This window comes from Tachysurus fulvidraco, chromosome 9, assembly GCF_022655615.1.
Source record: "Tachysurus fulvidraco isolate hzauxx_2018 chromosome 9, HZAU_PFXX_2.0, whole genome shotgun sequence".
Taxonomy (NCBI): Eukaryota; Metazoa; Chordata; class Actinopteri; order Siluriformes; family Bagridae; genus Tachysurus; species Tachysurus fulvidraco.
The window spans coordinates 23,202,348-23,221,777 of record NC_062526.1 but is presented as its reverse complement, the minus strand read 5'-3'; the positions used below and the strand labels follow the sequence as shown (position 1 = coordinate 23,221,777).

The 19,430-nt window shown below is 37.5% G+C and overlaps 1 protein-coding gene across 7 annotated transcripts in view; it reads left to right on the top strand.

Annotated features, from left to right (window-relative positions):
* Nucleotides 1-2,484: 2,484 nt before the first annotated feature.
* myo6a (myosin VIa) overlaps nucleotides 2,485-19,430 on the top strand; it is a 93,399-nt gene continuing 76,453 nt past the window's right edge. For 6 of the 7 annotated variants that reach the window (XM_047818636.1, XM_047818635.1, XM_047818634.1 and 3 more), the window contains exon 1: nucleotides 2,494-2,622. The gene's annotated coding sequence lies outside the window, so the exon portion shown is untranslated. Of the gene's footprint in view, nucleotides 2,623-19,430 lie in introns of all 7 variants that reach the window. The other variant, XM_027177127.2, reaches the window with a different exon arrangement.

Sequence of the window (19,430 nt, the reverse complement as noted above, 5' to 3'; positions counted from 1 at the left end):
CCTCTTTCAGCCGGATAATGCTTCCTGCCACACCGCAAACATTGTTCAGGAACATGACAAAGACTTTCAAAGTGCCTCCAAATTCCTCAGATCTGACTGAGGGACGTGCTGGACTAGACCAATCTATAGAGGTCTCACCTCACAACGTGCAGGACATAAAAGGATTTGCTGCCAGATTCCACAGTAAACCTGAGATTTTTAGAAGTCTATCATGCTTTGGTGGGTCAGAGCTGTTTTGGTGGCAAAAGGGAGACCTACTCAACATTAGGCAGGTGGTTTTATGAGCAAAAGTAAATTGAAGCTGTTCTGTAGGCTCGTTGTGGCCAGTTTGTATATTTTAAATAGACAAATCTCCTTGCAGAGTTGTTGTTTTTTCCATTAGATCACCAATTTGCCAGTTGTTTAGCATGTGGACTACTCAAACATGAGCTTCACAGCTCCGGGGTCCAAAGTTTGTTGTTTAGATTTATTAATTGTGTGCAATTTTATAACTTATTCAGTTTTATATCTTCTCACATATGGTCTGAATGACTTTCCACCAATTTCGTTGTACTCTCAAAAGCTTGTCATGCTCAGTTTTCCTGGAATAAGCCGTTACTAACGATGAATGAAAAGAGTAGACTTTTATTTTAGCTTCAGAAATGGGGTAAAACATCCATACTACATCAGATCAGGAAAGCTCAAGAAGAACCAGATTCAATAGTGAACTTCTGGGTGATGCTGGATAGTGAGATTTTAAATCATTACTCTTTTCAGCTCTTTAATAATCAAGTCAAAAATTGTTCTGATGTTCAGTATGAGTAAATGATTCCAGCAGCAGTTTTCAGGTGTAAATCTACAATATTTCAGGTAAAATTATTATAAATAAGGGTGTGACTTGGACATGGTGAGGTTGAAAAAAACCCCCAAAGCTTTATTGCTACTGATGTGTCCAGCTTTTAAGCATCATAATGGACAGGATCTCCAGTGCAAACATGCTAAAAGCTTTAAATGGATCAATGGGATCCATAAATGTCAAGCACACTCATTTTTAAGCCTGCTAGTGAACATATCTGGTCTTGTTCGTCAGAGTTTCCATCAGAGGTCACAAAGTGCTGTTTGCGCAGCTTGTGTCACAGCACCGTCGTGACCGGTTTAAGATGAAATGACACAAATTACCTTTGGAGCATCATATAAACAATGGAACTTTCTCTTCTCTTTCTTTTCTTCTCTCTTTTGTTTACAAATGGCTAAAGGGAAGTTCTCGTAGAAAGGGAACATAGACTGGACAGCAGGTGAAATCTAATAGCAGATGCAAAGCTCCTCATATCTTATCAAACATTTTTGGTATCTATTTTAAATTGTTGACTACTTAAAAATGTTTAAAAGCAGATTTTGAAGAAATGAGGCTGGATCTGATTTCTTTCTAGCCCAGACTGTAGATTCATGGAGCCTATCAGTGTCCGTCGTGTCAGATGATCGGTGTCAGAACTAGGGCAGTTACAGGTATACTTTTTTAAGTCAGCCTTGTAGTTAATTATGATCATTATATTGTTAGTTCACGTTTCAGGACCACAAGAGAACAAATGTTGGGCTTTTAAGCAAGACTACATGTAATGTAGGTAGAAACCACAATTTTAGGACAAACAGTAATTTTTTGTCCACTTGGGACCATCGCATTATCTGAAAGTTAGGTTAAAATAAGACTTTAAGCTCTGTCCAGTTGGGACAATGGCTGCAGGCTGACATGAGTGGAACCCGAGGTAGTAGTTTGAGGTTTTGTGTGTTCTGTGATATCTTCTTCTATTTTCGGCTTTTCTCGTCAGCCACAGCGAATCATCAGTTTCCATCATTCTCTATCCTCGGCATCCTCTACTCTCACACCAATTAACTTCATGTCCTCTTTTACCACATCCATGTATCTCCTCATGGGCCTCCCTCTTGACCTGTATTTGTACTTGATCCACTTTATTATGAACACCTGATCACTATTGTAGTTATTTATATATATATATATATATATATATATATATATATATATATATATATATATATATATATTTAAAAAGTAGGTTCAAATGTAAAACTACTGTATGATATGTATTATATATTTATATCATTAGATTAACCTGCATATAAAAGCTTATATAAAAACTTTGGAGTCCAATACACCTGCTGAGACAGGTCCAGTCTTGCAGCGTGCGATTACGTCACAGACGCTCTGACCACTCCGATTGGCTAATGATAATCCGTGACATCACCCCGTCCCCACCCGTGGACAAATTGTTGCCAGATTGGTTGAATTTAATTTCTTAAACCCGCTTTTTTAAATTAATTAATTTATTTTTATATTCTGACTCAAATCGGATGCGGTTATTTTACAATAGTGGTTGTTTATTGACATTACAAGTTTACTTGGTGGTTTGGGTTTTATGGAGAACTACAAGTGGTGAGAATAGCGTGAGGATTATTTTGCGTTAACAGGCAACCCGTGAATCGGGTTCATTGTGGGAGTCGGACGGAGAGAGAGAGAGAGAGAGAGAGAGAGGTCTGCAGGTCAGGACATCTGTGTGTGTGCTGTAACTCCCATGTAAATTGACACACAGTCATTAGGGAATATACGAGGTGAGTTCACACTGACAGGTGAGTCATTTATGTGTTGTTGTTGTTGGGAAAGTGCGCTAGATGCTAATGGAGGCTGTCAGAACGCAGCAAACCGCTGGCACTGTTTAGTCCTCCGTTTCTTTCCTACACTTATTTATATGGCATTTGTCTAGATGTGTAATGTTCTACTTTAAATCAAGCAGAAATCCTTGTTCCTACACGACGAGTCTGTGCTGCTTACTGAACTAATTCTCCAACACAAACACTACATCTACATGTATGTGAGCATTTATAAACACTACATCTACATGTATGTGAGCATTTATAAACACTACATCTACATGTATGTTAGTGTTTATAAACACTACATCTACATGTATGTGAGCATTTATAAACACTGCATCTACATGTATGTTAGTGTTTATAAACACTACATCTACATGTATGTGAGTGTTTATAAACACTGCATCTACATGTATGTGAGTGTTTATAAACACTGCATCTACATGTATGTGAGTGTTTATAAACACTGCATCTACATGTATGTGAGTGTTTATAAACACTGCATCTACATGTATGTGAGTGTTTATAAACACTGCATCTACATGTATGTGAGTGTTTATAAACACTGCATCTACATGTATGTGAGTGTCTATAAACACTGCATCTACACGTATGTGAGTGTCTATAAACACTGCATCTACACGTATGTGAGCGTTTATAAACACTGCATCTACACGTATGTGAGCGTTTATAAACACTGCATCTACACGTATGTGAGCGTTTATAAACACTGCATCTACATGTATGTGAGTATTTATAAACACTACATCTACATGTATGTGAGCGTTTATAAACACTACATCTACATGTATGTGAGCGTTTATCTACATGTATGTGAGCATTTATAAACACTACATCTACATGTATGTTAGTGTTTATAAACACTACATCTACATGTATGTGAGCATTTATAAACACTACATCTACATGTATGTTAGTGTTTATAAACACTACATCTACATGTATGTGAGCATTTATAAACACTACATCTACATGTATGTGAGCATTTATAAACACTACATCTACATGTATGTGAGTGTTTATAAACACTACATCTACATGTATGTGAGCGTTTATAAACACTGCATCTACATGTATGTGAGTGTTTATAAACATTACATCTACATGTATGTGAGTGTTTATAAACACTACATCTACATGTATGTGAGTATTTATAAACACTACATCTACATGTATGTGAGTGTTTATAAGAATTACATCTACATGTATGTGAGTATTTATAAACACTACATCTACATGTATGTGAGTGTTTATAAACACTGCATCTACATGTATGTGAGTGTTTATAAACACTGCGTCTACATGTATGTGAGTGTTTATAAACACTACATCTACATGTATGTGAGTATTTATAAACACTACATCTATGTGTATGTGAGTATTTATAAACACTACATCTATGTGTATGTGAGTATTTATAAACACTACATCTACATGTATGTGGGTATTTATAAACACTACATCTACATGTATGTGAGTATTTGTAAACACTACATCTATGTGTATGTGAGTATTTATAAACACTACACACAAGTGGCATGCACACGCTTTTATAAACACACTTAGAGACTCATGAGACATCCTGTTCTGTCCTGTGTCCTGTCTTGTGTCTTGTCTTGTGTTATGTCTTGTGTCTTGTCTTGTCCTGTCTCGTCCTGTGTCTTGTTCTGTCCTGTCCTGTCTTGCTCTGTGTCTTGTCTTGTGTCTTGTCCTGTCTTGCCTTGGCTTGCCTTGTCCTGTCCCGTCTTGTCCTGTCCTGTCCTTTGTCTTGTCTTGTCTCGTCCTGTGTCTTGTCCTGTCCTGTCCTGTTCTGTCTTGTTCCACTAAACACACCTAATCCAACACACCAGGTACCTGCTCAGATGTGTGGATAGTAGAGGAAAAGTACTATGTGACACTATGAGGACATGTGGATAACCAGGTCAAAGGTCAGATGTCTGAGCTCTATGTCTTATGTGACTGATGCCTTTACATTGTCATCCCTTCATTATGCAGTCACAGTGATGTCTCTTGGCAGACGTTTACAGTGCACACGCAGGTATACGTTAATGATCGATCTACAGTAGGCACACAAATCACTTCTCGATCTGTGTATGAGCGCCCGTGTGAAACTTCAGTTTTTACAGTTTTTCCACTACACTTTTTACAATAATTGCACATTCCTTGTCATAAACTTCCAACATATTGATGAAAAGTATGATTCTGGGATCTACAGATATTCTTACAACTTGTATACTGATTTTTTTGCACCATGTTGGACATAACCATGTTGGTTATGGATTCTGTATGATTCTGATGAGGACAAAGATAAAGGACGATTGGTTCCTGGCTAGACAACAGGCGAGAACCTCTGATTTAACTCTTTCCAGGCATTCAATGTCTTTATCATGTCTCACTCCACAGTAGTGGTTAATATGAAGCTTATATGATTTTAGACACACGGAGCTTTAAGCATTTGTAGTGTTTCATAAGAAGGACAATATTGCCATAGAAACGGTTAGTTTTCTGCTCGCTGAAATGTCCCAAGCAGCTAAAATGTCTTCAACCACTAAAATTCTGTGTCAGTTTATCCAACAGTGGGAAAATCACACATCTCAAACTGAAAGCCAACAGAGTCCTGATTCATTTTAGATCAAACTTGCGGCCAGAAAATGATTTGTTTCTGCTCTGACGGTCGAATGGCTCTTTAGCGTACTGTACTGGTGAAAATGTGAAAAGTTTTAAAAAGCCTTGGGTTTGGTCCTTTTTAAATTTAGAGCCTTAAGGATTGATTGAATTCTCTCAATGTCAGCAGCGTTGGTCCTGAAAGTCTCTTCCCAGTAGCTGAATATCTTGCTAAGGTTTAGTAATTGCTGGTGCTAGTCGTTTACTATGAAGCGCAAGGAGGAAATGATCATTAACCATTCGGCTCTTGGTGAATACATACATGGTGTTCATTCCCTAGCTTACCCTTTGCCCTGACTGTTTATATGAGTGCACTGACTCTGAACTGAATTTCCTGTCCTATTACATGAACACTAACGAGATATCATCCTGCATTACTAAGCAAAATTTAGGTAGCTAACGTGCGGTAATAAATTTGCTGTTTCCTGTGTCATAAATCTAGTGTTTAAATTATATATTTAGATTTAGTGCTCCTGGAAAAAATGCTAGATGAATGGATAGTGTTGGAGCCTGTGCTTTGACTTCTAGAGAACTGGGTGTGTCGCTTTGACATGTCTTGTGTGCCGCGACACACCTAGAGGTGCTGTTCTTAAGGTTTTGTGACTCACCTGTTAAGAGGTTTAAAAGCCGGTTGTCATTCTTGTGGTTTTAGCATCACTGTATGTTTATCATAAGGGTTATAAATAAGCAGGAAGTTCATCCAGATTTAAGCTATTTGTTCTGATTGCGTACATTTTATTAGCGTCAGGATTAGCAAAGAAATTCCCCTTTTTGTTTCTTAAAATCGAAAGTTGCTTCAAGTCATTCATAGGTAATAACAATGAATTGTTTATATCTTGGTTCCTGACTAACAACCTTTTGAAACCAAATATTTAGATTATGTCCTTCGAACAAGGACCAAAAGCCTCCATGTTGTTGATGGGTGACTGAATTAAAAAGAGTTGAATGTAGAGTCTCCGTTTTACCTCCTAAATGGCGCTTACTGAATAGATGCTACTTTGACTAGCAGATTTCATGGACACGTGTGTGTGTGTGTGTGTGCACATGCATGAGTGGTGTATTTCCTAACTGCTAAAAGACCACAGATTACATTTGGACTCAACTTGGACTTCTTTATCAGTTATAAGAACAGTGTAACTTGCATCGTCTATCTAATCATGATGAGGATAAGTCCGAGCACTATGTCGGAATGTCGTTGAGGAAAAGTGAAAATCAGATTTGTCTGCACCTCTCTGGAGCTATCTGAGCACAAGGGTGGAGCTCTGACCACATCCAAATGAACCCAGCCTCTGCTATGTGTTGTCTATAGCAACCTGCCCTAGTTCTCTGACTGAATGAAGCGTACTCGATGACCGTGACTCGTGTACAGGATCTATTACAACCAAAAATGCCTCACTGGTCAACAACTACAACAAAAGTAGTTCTTGAAATGTAAACCATTTAAGACCAAATAAGAATAAATTGAATGATTTGGTCAAAATAAGGACCCCCACCCCCACCCCCAGGAAAAAGGAAAATAATTCACGGTTACACAAAGAACCACAAACCTTTAGCTGTCTGTAGCTTTCTATAGTTTACTGTTGTTGTCTAGAATTGTCTGTATCTGTCTATAATTGTAGATGTCTGTAGCTTTTTTGGTGTTTGTGTTTGTCTGTAGCTGTTTTTAGCTGTCTGTAGCTGTATTTTTGGTGTATGTAATTGTCTATAGCTTTTTTTTTGAGTGTCAACAGTTTATAGCTATCTGTAGTTGTCTATAGGAGACTGTAGTTATCTGTAGGTGTCTATAGATGTTTATAGCTGTCTGTGGTTATCTGCAGGTGTCTATATATGTTTATAGCGGTCTGTATTTGTCTGTGGGTGTCTGTAGATGTTTATAGCTGTTTCTAGCTGTCTGTAGGTGTCTATATATGTTTATAGCTGTCTGTAGGTGTCTATAGATGTTTATAGCTGTCTGTAGTTGTCTGCAGGTGTCTATATATGTTAATAGCTGTCTGTAGTTGTCTGTTTGTAGGTGTTTATAGATGTTTATAGCTGTCTGTAATTGTCTGTTGGGGCCTATATATGTTTATAGCTGTCTGTAGTTGTCTATAGATGTTTATAGCTGTCTGTAGTTGTCTGTAGGTGTCTGTAGATGTTTATAGCTGTTTGTAGGTATCTGTAGATGTTTATAGCTGTTTGTAGCTGTCTGTAGATGTTTATAGCTGTTTGTAGCTGTCTGTAGGTGTCTATATATGTTTGTAGCTGTCTGTAGGTGTCTATATATGTTTGTAGGTGTCTGTAGATGTTTATAGCTGTTTATAGCTGTCTGTAGGTGTCTATATATGTTTATAGCTGTCTGTAGGTGTCTGTAGATGTTTATAGCTGTCTGTAGGTGTCTGTAGATGTTTATAGCTGTTTATAGCTGTCTGTAGGTGTCTATATATGTTTATAGCTGTCTGTAGGTGTCTATAGATGTTTATAGCTGTCTGTAGTTGTATGTAGGTGTCCAAATGTTTACACTTGTCTGTAATTGTCTATAGTTTTTTTTTTAAAGTAACTTATATTTTTTTAAGTACTATCAGCAGCAGCTTTACTTCTTTACCATTGACACTGGAGACTCCTTCCAAAAAACTTCACTATGTCATCAATTAAATATGTTTTTTTAAAAGCATCTTACGTGGATCAAAGACCAGTGCAAATTCCCTGTGTAGTCTGTAACTATAGAAATGCTAATGCATTGGAGCAAGGTTATACATGTATTCCAAAAAATAAATCTTATAATCACCTTATAAGCAAGGTAAATTTCAAAATCAAGTTTTTAGAGAATTCAAGAATCATTTTGATGTCATTTTTTCATGTTCAACCATCCACAAATTTAGTGTATAATTATAATTTGAGAAAAATGGTAGATGGGCCATGCTGGTTTAGTGGTTTCAAACCTTCAGGTTCACCAGTTTATTTCCACAGTCAAAAGACATGTTGTAGGCAGATTCTAATTCCGTATTATGTGAATATGAGTGTGTATGTGTGTGCTGGTTTGGCACTTTGTTCAGTTTGTCCCCTCACCTGTATCTCGTGTCCCTTGGGATGGACTCCAGGATTCCCATGACCCTCTGTTGGATAAGTCATACAGAAGTTGGATGGATGGATGGCGGGATGGATGTTCGGGATAGATGGCTGGCTGGTTGGGTGGCTGGCTGGTTGGTTGAATGGAAGGCTGAATTGATTGAAGGCTGAATGTATGAAAGGCTGAATAGATGGAAGGCTTGATGGATGGATGGATGGATGGATGGATGGAGGCTGGCTGGCTGGCTGGATGGATGTCTGGATGGAGGCTGGCTGGATGGATGGAAGGTCATTTGATAGCTTACACTTCAGTTAGCATTAGCATAATTTTTCCAGTCTAGAAAGATCTAAACATCCACATGACCCTGGTTAATAATTAAGAGCTACATTGCTCTTGCACTCCTTTGCACAGTGTACCCTGCATTACTCCAATCTTTCTGTAACCCAGATCTTTTAGTGGTTGCACTGATAACTCATGCATAAAATGAATAATTAAAAGTGCTGTTTGTAAAATGCAGTCTGCTTGTGAATGCTGGAATTTTGTTTGAAGGCTGTAGTTATGGAGTTTGGCCCAGTCTCATTAAGAGGCCTTAGCTAAAGGAGACCTTGACCTATTTTTATTAAGGCACACTTTCTATTGCATTCTGTTATATGCCTGAAAGGAGGAAACAATGTCCAACATTTTCTGTGGACGTGTGAAAACTCTGACAATAGAGTCCAGATATTATGAAAGAGAAGTAATGCATTCGGGATCGATGGCAAGCTTCTGTGAAGTGTTGTCGCTTCTCAGTTTTTATGGCTCAGATAAAAAATCGTTCTGTTGGGTTTGTCATTTTAAACGCAAACATTGTCATTGTAATACTTTGTTTCTTAGATAGGTAGGTAGATAGATAGATAGATAGATAGATAGATAGATAGATAGATAGATAGATAGATAGATAGATAGATTTTTTACAATTAGAAATAATGGTTTAGATATAAAGATAAAGACTTGTATACCAAATTTATTTCTGCATACAGTTTCTTGACGTTAACACCTACACTGTGTGAGCTGTTTCTAGAACATGGCAGGAACATTCACCCAACGCTTTAGCAATTATCTTTCTTTTGGTCATGAGTCATGTTTTCTCATTTTCTACCACTGCTTCTGTTCTCTGAAATCCTGCCAACTTGTGCTGCATAAGCAGTGGAGGAGTTCTTGGGAGTTCTTTGTCTCAGTTTGATGATGTCATGATGAAATGTCCCCAGGGGAACCTCCATCCTCTTGCTGGACATCCTGAAGTCTATATGTTTATCTTCCAGTGGCGCCATGGCTGCTCTGCTTCTGGTCACTTTAGAGTTACAGCTGGGGGTAATCACTCGTAACCAGATGCTCCGTTTCAGGAAACGAGAGCCTCTTTATCTTCTTAAAAGAGTGAAGAGAATCAGGAGGGTTAATCTTCAACAAAAATAAACTAACATCAGGGAATGGAGAATGTAGAGCAAAGATGATTAACCAAGAAAGGTCTGTTACTGTATGTATCTATATGGATATTCCTTCAAATACATTTTGGTATACGATACACCAGACACCAATAACATGTAAACCACCTGCCTAAATTGTGTAGGTTCCCCTTGTGCTGCCAGAACAGTAACGAACTTTCAAATCATGGACTCCACGAGCCCTTAAAAAGGTGTGTTGTGGTATCTGGTACCAAGAGGTTTGCACAAGTCCTGTAATAATGCCTCTTTTCCACCAAAAAGAACCGAGTGCTGGTTCAGAGCTAGTGCTGGTGCTGGTTCAAAGTTGGTTCCACTGGCGAACCTTCTAAGAACTGGTTTGCCTTTCCACCGGCTAGAGAGCCATCACAGGGCCGAGTCTGACGTCACTGTATACGTGTCACGTGTCCCAGCAACGTTAGCGCAGCAGCGGCAAACACAAACAACAACAAAAATGGCGGATGTTGCTTTACTGTTAATGCTCATGGCTTTGTGAACCGTGTAATCTGTATAAACGGAGGTTGTAATCGAGAAAGTACATAACGTTATTTTATCATTAACACAGAAAAAAATTAGCCTTAGCATGTAGCTACCTACTATCATGTGTGCTGATAAGTAATTATATTGAGGGAAAGTAAAAGTGTATTAAACATTAGTAAACTTTAGGTACATTATCAAATGCGCTAACAGTAGCCCCGCCCACAGCCCTGCCCACAACACAAGCGGTTCTTAAGTCTAGACCAGCAACATTTCGGTGCTACTTAAGAACCACTTTTCCTGGTTCAGAGCCGGTGCTTTGGCTGTCGAAACAGAAAGAACTGGTTCTAAATTAGGCTCTGGCTCTGAACCAGCACTCAAACTGCCTCGTTGGAAAAAGGGGCATAAGTGAGTTAAGGCCTCCGTGATTTGCCCGGCACATCTTACAGACACCCGGATGGATTGAAATCTGTGGAAATTGGAGGCCAACTCAAAACTTTTAACTCTTTGTCATGTTCCTCAAACCATTTCTAAACCATGTTTTGTAGACAATCTTGCCATCACGAACTTGTGCTTGTGTAAATCGCTCAGATCTTTAAGCTAGCATATTTTTTCTGCTTCAAAACACATCGTCTTTGAGAACCGACTGTTCACTTGCTACCTAATATGGTACGTCCCGCCCCTAGTCATGTACTTTTGTAACAAGATTTTATTCACGTCAATTTTAACATTCTGGCTGATCAGATTATATTACATGAGATTTTCGCTTGCCTTTTTACCATTTACCATTTACCATTTGTCTGAGATTTGTTTGCTTGTATTGTTCGCTAGTCCTGGGAACAAAAGTCCATTTTGTTTGATGCTTTTTATATTCTTTTCAGCAACTTCTTTGAGTAGTATGCATACATCCCTTTCAAAGGCTAGTGTTAAGAAACATTTCCCTTAAGCGTACCTTTAGTACAACCATTCCACAATTCATTAACTTTTTTATTCATGGTGTCACACTATAGTCAGTACCTTTTTATTGGCGTTAGAGTTTGACCAGAATAGACAAGAATATAACTTGTCAATCTTTAAACTCGCTGTGGTTAGATATTGAAGTACCTGGCTTGCTCATGTCAGCAAAAATCAAAGGTGCTGAACTGACCTGTCCATGACGTTCCCAGAAGAACAACAACTTGTTTCTTTAAAGAGTCTAAAAGGTGTAAAAAAAAAAAAATCTCTGGTGTGACTCACTCAGTACCTCAGGGCAGGTTCTCCCTCATGCTCAGGTGTGGCTAAAAGTTGTAGTTCCCTTGTAATGGTTTTCACAGTGGTAAGGTGTGTTGCCTTGTAAAAGAAATCTGACTCGATGGTTTTTTGAGTAAAACAAAGGTGTTCTTTTTTAATATATAGTTTTCTTCTTAGTAGCAATTAGTCATCTGGGATGACAGCATACTTTTAAACTGGGTGCTCGGAACCACAGGCTCCACCAGATTCCTCAGGTTACGCCTTAGCCGATGAGGACAGGAGCTGTTGAAGGATAACTCTACTCTGATGACACTTTATCTGAAGTGTCACACAGCTGGGAAGAAGTGTACATTAGCCAGATGTTTGCTAAACTGGTTCTGCAGAGTAATGCTATAACATATAACTGAATATCACTCATCAGGGTTAGAGGAGTCAGAAATAAATTGGCTAGCTCATGTTAGCTAGCTAATACCATGCACGATCTCATGGTTTGGCAACCTTTATTAAAACCTGGCTGTTTGTAGCTAACATAATACAGTGTAGCAGGCTACCTGCTAATTAGTCTTTTTCTAATAAAGTTTCTGAGGTAAAATATTTGCTTCTTTGGAAAAAAATGCCATCAAGTTGTTATGGTTATGGAGTTTTTTAACTTTAACATTTACATTCAGCATGAAAGAGATGATTTATGATGATTCGAGATTAACCACTTTGTTAGTTAGCATATATAACAGCTTTATGCTGTTATATATGCTTTATTTGGCTTAATTCTTATACCTGCCTGTGTTCTGCATTCTGAGGAAAATCATAAACTAATGGATACAACAACTAAAATTTGATGTTGAAATTGTGTGCGCTATTGCTATTGCTATCACTATTGATTTTATTTATTTATTCATTTATATTTTTTTCAGATTTTGGCCATTCAAATGATCTTTTGACTGGATAGTTTTGTCATTCTGAGAAATCACCTTCATCCTCAGTAACAGGAAAACCCATTTCTGCAATTTGCTTGTTCTGCATTTTCCTTTCATGTTGTAGAACACTAACTTATGTTAAACAAGTGCTCTATTTTTCTCTACCATGCACTGTGAGATCATGTAGTTTTTTCCAGCTCTTCTTGTGTCCTTTGTTACATTTGCCTTTGGTCCTATTGTCAAGATGACATACCGCCACCTTTTGTGTTCAGCCAACACAATCCCTGGTCACGTGAGCGTCTCATCCAGTACAAAGTCTGCAGTCATGTGACCATCCCAGCCTACGCAAAGTGTTCGGTCATGTGACGGCTTACCGCGACAGTGAGACCACAGTGATCTGCTGTAACAATCCGTGATTGTGTGGAGAGGAGTGGGCCCAAAGCGACATAACTTACTGGGATCTTTTTACTATGTCTGTCTTCTTCTTAAGGCTTTTATTATGGACTGTCGATGTCCCCAGGCTCAGAATCCTTACATTCTGCAGCAGTGTGCTAAAGCAAATAAATCTTATTTAGTGTCCGATAGTAGTATGTTTACATTGGATGCTGACGAGCAACCTGATCAAAAGAATCAGTTTTTAGTCACTGGTTAGTTGGTAGAACATCACATATTATTTAACTGTCTGGTTTGGATAAGCAAACTTACCATCCACCAAAGCTTTTCAAATCTCAACCTCAACCTCAATGTCATTGTATCCAATCCAAGTATCTAAAATGCTTCCTCAGTGGAGGCTAGAGGAGGCTACTATGGTTGGTTTGTTTGCATATTCATATGAGATCCTGGGTGGAACCCCAACCGATGAGAATATTGGTGTTCGATTGGTCGACTTTCTAAAAAAAAAAACAAATCTAAAGATTACCATAAAATGATAAGGGATCAATTTGAGCAGTAATTCATAGTTAACCTTCATGGCCATAGGTTAGGCCACAGTATCTTTTGAATTCTTACAAGTATTTGCTGTGAGGTTCTGCAGTACGCGTTGTCACTTGCAACACACCTGACCTGTTACGCTTAAAATCCCACCTTATAATCAGCAGTATTCTCTTCACATTTGTTATGGCACCTATATGATTATATGGCCAGGTGAGACACATGCTGTGTGTTAATGTAGCCCCAAAAGACTTACACGTAGCTGAAAGCTGGATTTGTTTACCATGTTGTACTGATGTATATGTCTCCAAAAAAATCTATGTATAAAATTGTGTTGTTTGTAACTGTATAATTGAACAGTATATTTCAGTCAGTGAGGGACAATACAATACAATACAATCCAAGCACAGAGCCGAGCAGTGAATGGTTAAGTACTTCGCATATGCAGTATGTGATGTAGAATAAATAATTTGCATTGAGAACAAAACCAACACATCCTGGGAAAGTGGCGCAAAGTGTCAATACAAATACAATACAAATCGTTTTCAACCCTGGAAACCACTGTGGCTCTTTTTTCCAGTATAATAAATTAATTATTTGAGATGACTATAACTTAGAGCGGAATTTGAATGATTTGAATGATGGCGTGTAATGTAATGAAATGAAATGAAATAAAATGAACTTTACATTTATTTGATTAATGTTAATCTTTTATGATCAACAGTGCTAATACATCTGAAATTAAATAATAAAAGTTTGTTATTATTAGATCTTAGATTAGATGGAATGTCTGCAATACAATCGTTGCGAAATAGCCATTGCTATAAAAACCGTTTTAATATCAGTTTTTAATAATCCGAGTATGATATATAGATATATGTATTGTATCTGCTATATTTGTAGCAGAAACTACAATCAGGTGTTTAAAGCAGATTAAATCAACACCTTAAATTGTAGCATTAGCTGTTAGCATTGTTGTAGCTTAGCCGTTAACAGTGAGACAGTATCCCTTATGTGATCTCAGAGGTGACTGAAGGTCATGTTTTTTCAAGCGCTAACATTCGGCATGTCAAATTGTTACACTGGTAAGTGACGGGCAGCGGTATAGCAGATCTCATGTGTGTGTTTCGGACAACAGCGGCTTGTTTGTATTTTAAACATCCCCGTGCTCAGAGCTGTATTCAGGTCAAGGGTTGTTGCCAGGACTGGTCCAAATGAGTCTGGGCTTTTTTTTTTCTACCCCTTTCCGGGGTAAAACCGCCAACTCGAGGGATTTCCTCAGTCCTTGGCTGCTCTTGTGTCACATGTTTGTTTTCATGTAGTCTGTCAATGCAGGCTAAGCAAACAGCTAGCAGGCACACCCTGTTTGGGAAGGCATTTTCTCTCAGTAACATTTTCCAACCCCCTTTAAAGAAGAACCTAATGCTGGAGCAACAAAGAACAATGATCTAGATGATGATTATAGTACTTTTGTAACAAGGAAAGATAAGAAAATAGAAATGCTAAACAAGAAAATAGTATGCTAAATCGTTCAAAACAGCACTATAGGTAGCATTTGTTCTTTTTACTTTATAACTATACTTTAAATCAATACACTTACAAATCCTTTCATTTTGACATTAGCGTGAATTGTCTTTGTTCTTCCCATAGCTTTCATTAACCATGTTACCTGAACAAATTTACCTCAGGAAATTCTAAAACTCATGTCACACATTCAACTGGATTCCTTTTTAATTTAATTTCTATAATATCGAACAATCCTGCTACTCAAATGACTAAAAATAGGTCACAAAAATTCTTAATATCATTGATAAAAAAAAATTACTTCAAGTAAACCATTCGTATGCGCTTAAGATCCTCATGCCGTTAGCATAGATGCTAGTTATAAGAACATCTAGCTATAGCAAGGAAATTTTGTAAAATGTTTGATTTTATTGTCTGAGGTGATGTTAACATATTTTTAAATTGTGAAATACATGATTTTATCAGCTTTTTATCTCTTCTGAGATGAAAAAGGTTATAAGGACTAAAGAACATTTTATATTAACAATTTTATTCAGTCTTTAAAACATGAATCGATTTCTTCCATTTGAAGTGCTGACAATAAATTTAAGAAAGTCAGTATTTATTACAAATTTGTAAAGTATTAACCAAGACATTTCCCTTTTCATTTATTTATTATATATTTTATAATCTCGAATTCTGTTCATGCTGCGATGACTTCAGTTATTCTCCAAATTCCTTCCTTAAGACTCTCATTGTTTGCTAAATGGATAAGGAAATACACCTTTGTGCTAATGGGTTGTTATTAAAGCTGCGTTTAAAACAATTACTGATCTGTAAATGCTTTGTTTATTCTCCACTCCTCTTCCAGCTTTTATTTTGTACATGCCAGTTAACATTTATTTATATAGATTAATTAAATGTAACGAAGACCGAAGGAAAGCTAGATAAATAGCCATCAGGCTAAAATCAGCTCAGAGCAAATCATTCAGTGTTGCTACGGTTTACACTGGAATCATTTTAGAGAAACTTACATCTTACGCCTTCAAATGGAAAATTCAAAGACATTATTAAGAACGAATAGATAATGTGCTTTGTTTTTTTTTTTTATTTTAAGAAAACTTGATAGAAATCTTCTTGATACTAGAAGGATTCCTGCAGGATTAAAGACAGTAGAGTTACATACAGTGCTTCTCCTTCATCCTGTACAATGTGATGTAGATGTACTGTATACTGCTGAACTTTATATCTACGCAAATGCCAAATCTCCAGAATGTTTTGTTTTACCACCAATAAAACTGGTTCGCTAGTTGGATCACCCACTGATAAAAGTTATGGCAACCGGTAGTAGGAACGCCCACTGCCGACTTTACAGTAAAGTGACTGATGACTCGAGTCAGGGTAAATGTACTGACTGTGCTGGAATTTCTACAGCTTTGTTAAGTGATCGCTTCAGATTTAAGCCATGCCCACGTCAGAGGTAAAAGTGTATATCTTGCTTATCCAATAAATCTCTACTGCTCCTGACTCTATGGTTATAGATTGGAAAAGTTAGATAGTACAGCTATTATGTGTCAGATAACGACCTCCATCAAAGTGAATGACTCAAGGTCTTGTCCTATTGTCTGGTGTCAAAGTATGTGGTCAACCGTATTAAGCTGGCAAAATGTCACAGAAAGGCAGGTAGTGTGTCTCGGCTTTTATTCTTTTATGTAGTCTGTGTGGGTGGATGGGGTTGGATTACTTTTTGTGTGTGTGTGTGTGTGTGTGTGTGTGTGTGTGTGTGTGTGTGTGTGTGTGTGTGTGTGTGCACGTGTGTGTGCGCGTGTGTCCGTGTGGTGCGTGTGTGTGTCTTTTTCAATGCCACTTAAATTTCCCTCAGACTTAAAGAACAGCATTAAAGGAAAAAAACATGATGATGAACATTAGCCTTATGCTAATGTTCATTTGCCCTAAAACCCACCCAGGCTAATACATCAGCTCCCCAAATTCCTGATTGTCATACAATAACTTTCTCTTTCTTTCATTTAACTCAATTAGCCTTGTTCAAACTTTTCTGTACTCTGTATGATTTGTGACTAGTCAGATGAAGCTAGCTAAAAACAATATGCTATGCTAAGTCTTTTTACACCACTGATATTTTAGACTTTTGGTCTTTTTTTTAAGGAAAACGTGTTCACGTTTTCGTGTATAAAGGCATCCGATTTGAAGAGCTAGTGATTTAGCGGGTTATTTATCACGCTGAGGATTTTCCTGCTAGATCAAAGACACAACAGTGTGTTATAGTGTATGTTGTTAGCTTGTGATCTTGTACGCTTGTAAAGTCTACATACGATGGATTTGTTTCCCGTTTTAGCCTTTAGGCTTTCGCTAGCTAGGTGCTGAGGTACTGTACAGTATGTATGAGAGATGCTTTTTTAGTTAGCATAGTGACTGCAAGATATGGAAGCTGTAACTAGCATGTTCTGAGTTCTCATTCCTCGTGACCTGCTTTCCTGTTGTTCCTTATACGTGTGAGTGCAAATGTTTTAGCGCCCCAAATTTATATTTTTATACCACTTCATTACATTTTTTTTTTTTTTTTTTTAAATGGTCAAAAATATATTTTATTCAGTATGTCATGCCTGGAACAAATTCTTAAAAGACATAAAAAAAAAATTAATGAAAGAATGATGCTTACTATGAAACTATAGTGAAGTTTAGAAGAATTTTTTTTTTAATCTGAAATTCTTACAGACTTTCACAAGGACTGCAAGGCCGTAATTTTATAATTACAGCCATGACGTGCCATCGAGCTCAGTTTGATAAGCGACCTTGTCACGTATCACCATAGTGTTGGAGAGATGATGGCTTGGTGCCACATCATATTTCATGTGTTGGTAAAGATTTCTTGCTTTTTTGTGATTGACTGTAGTATTTTTTTCCTTTTCTTTTCTTTTTAGTGGAACTAGGACAGGTTGATGAAAAATCTTTAGATTTAAGAATTAATCTTTAAAACTTAAGCTTGCTGGTGTTTTAAAAAGCGGTCTTCTTCTGAAGACCCCAAAATCAACGCATCCCACTTGGGAAAATGAGGAATAACTTCCGCTCATTTCAATGGGAATTATCATGCTGACAGACACGCGCACACACAAAGACAACAACAACAAAAAAAATCTATTTGCATAAATCTTTACATTTATGATAAGTTACCTCTTAACTTCAAAAACTTGTCATTCTTACATTGGCTGGGACGAACCACAGATGCACCTCATTTAAATCCCGACACAAAAGCAGCTTGTCGTAGCTTGGATTGCGTTGGAACAGATTTGTGTATGTAAATAGTCGCAATCCTGTCAATGAGCGCACAGATTTTCTAGACATTGTTAACCCTGAATTATATATGACCAGACTGACATTTATATTTAAAAAAGTAAAGGAAAATCACATAAAAAAACACGAATACTCTGTATTGTATATTATCACTCACATATTGTATATTTATCATGATATCAAAGCAGAGGTAATGTGATAGTAAAATAGTCCAGATTAAAGTAAAAAAAAAAAGCCCTTGAAGCTAAACACATTTCAGTGTGTAACCTGAGTCTGCTGGTGTGTTTTGCCTGATAGGCAGTGAGTGTGTGTGTGTATGTGTGTGTGTGTGTGTGTGTGTGTTTGTGTGTGTGTGTGTGTGTGTGTGTGTTAAAGCTGTTTTGAAGAAGATTCGTCTGGTTTTCTGTTGCTCCGAGGAGAGAATGTGCTGATTGTCACACATGGCGAGTGATTTGAGCAAGCCTGAGTCGAATAATTAATAGTTTCGACACCGAGAGTCTAATTCAGGCTGGAATCTGGGACCTGGCCAGGGCTGAGGCCTGTTGTGTCTTTGTGTATGGGGAGCAGAAAAGGACAAATTTAAGACTCAAGTGAAAGAGACCAAATTTTCAGCTTGTAGCTGAAATTAAACACGATAATCGGTTATACCACAGTGCTGTTGAATTTGGTCAGAAAGCGATCAGGTCTGGAGCATGCGTAGGACATGTGCATCACGAGAAGCCTCTAGAAGCATGTCAAAATTTCTAGTCAAGTCACTTTTATTGTCACATCACCACAGCACATGTACCTTGGTGAGTGAAATTCTTAGGAGCAAACTAAAGAAATTGCAGAACAGTTGTACAGATATACCAATAAATATATAGATAATGAGTTGACAAGTGAAAATGTGCAATTTGCTCATACATATAGTCAGTGCAATATGTGTGTCCAATATATACAGTTAACAACATAACGAAATCAACAGGTGAAATGTGCAGTATGCTCATATATATATAGCCGGGTCGATGTGTGTACAATACGTACAATTAACAACCAGATAATGGGATCAGCAAATGAACATGTGCAATATGCTCATACGTGTCAGTACACACAGTGTACTATTGGGCCTCCTTTCAGTAGCACTACACATTATATTCAGTATGCATTTATATATGTATATGTGTAAATATGTGTAAATATATTATATATAAAATACTATAAGGGGGGTCT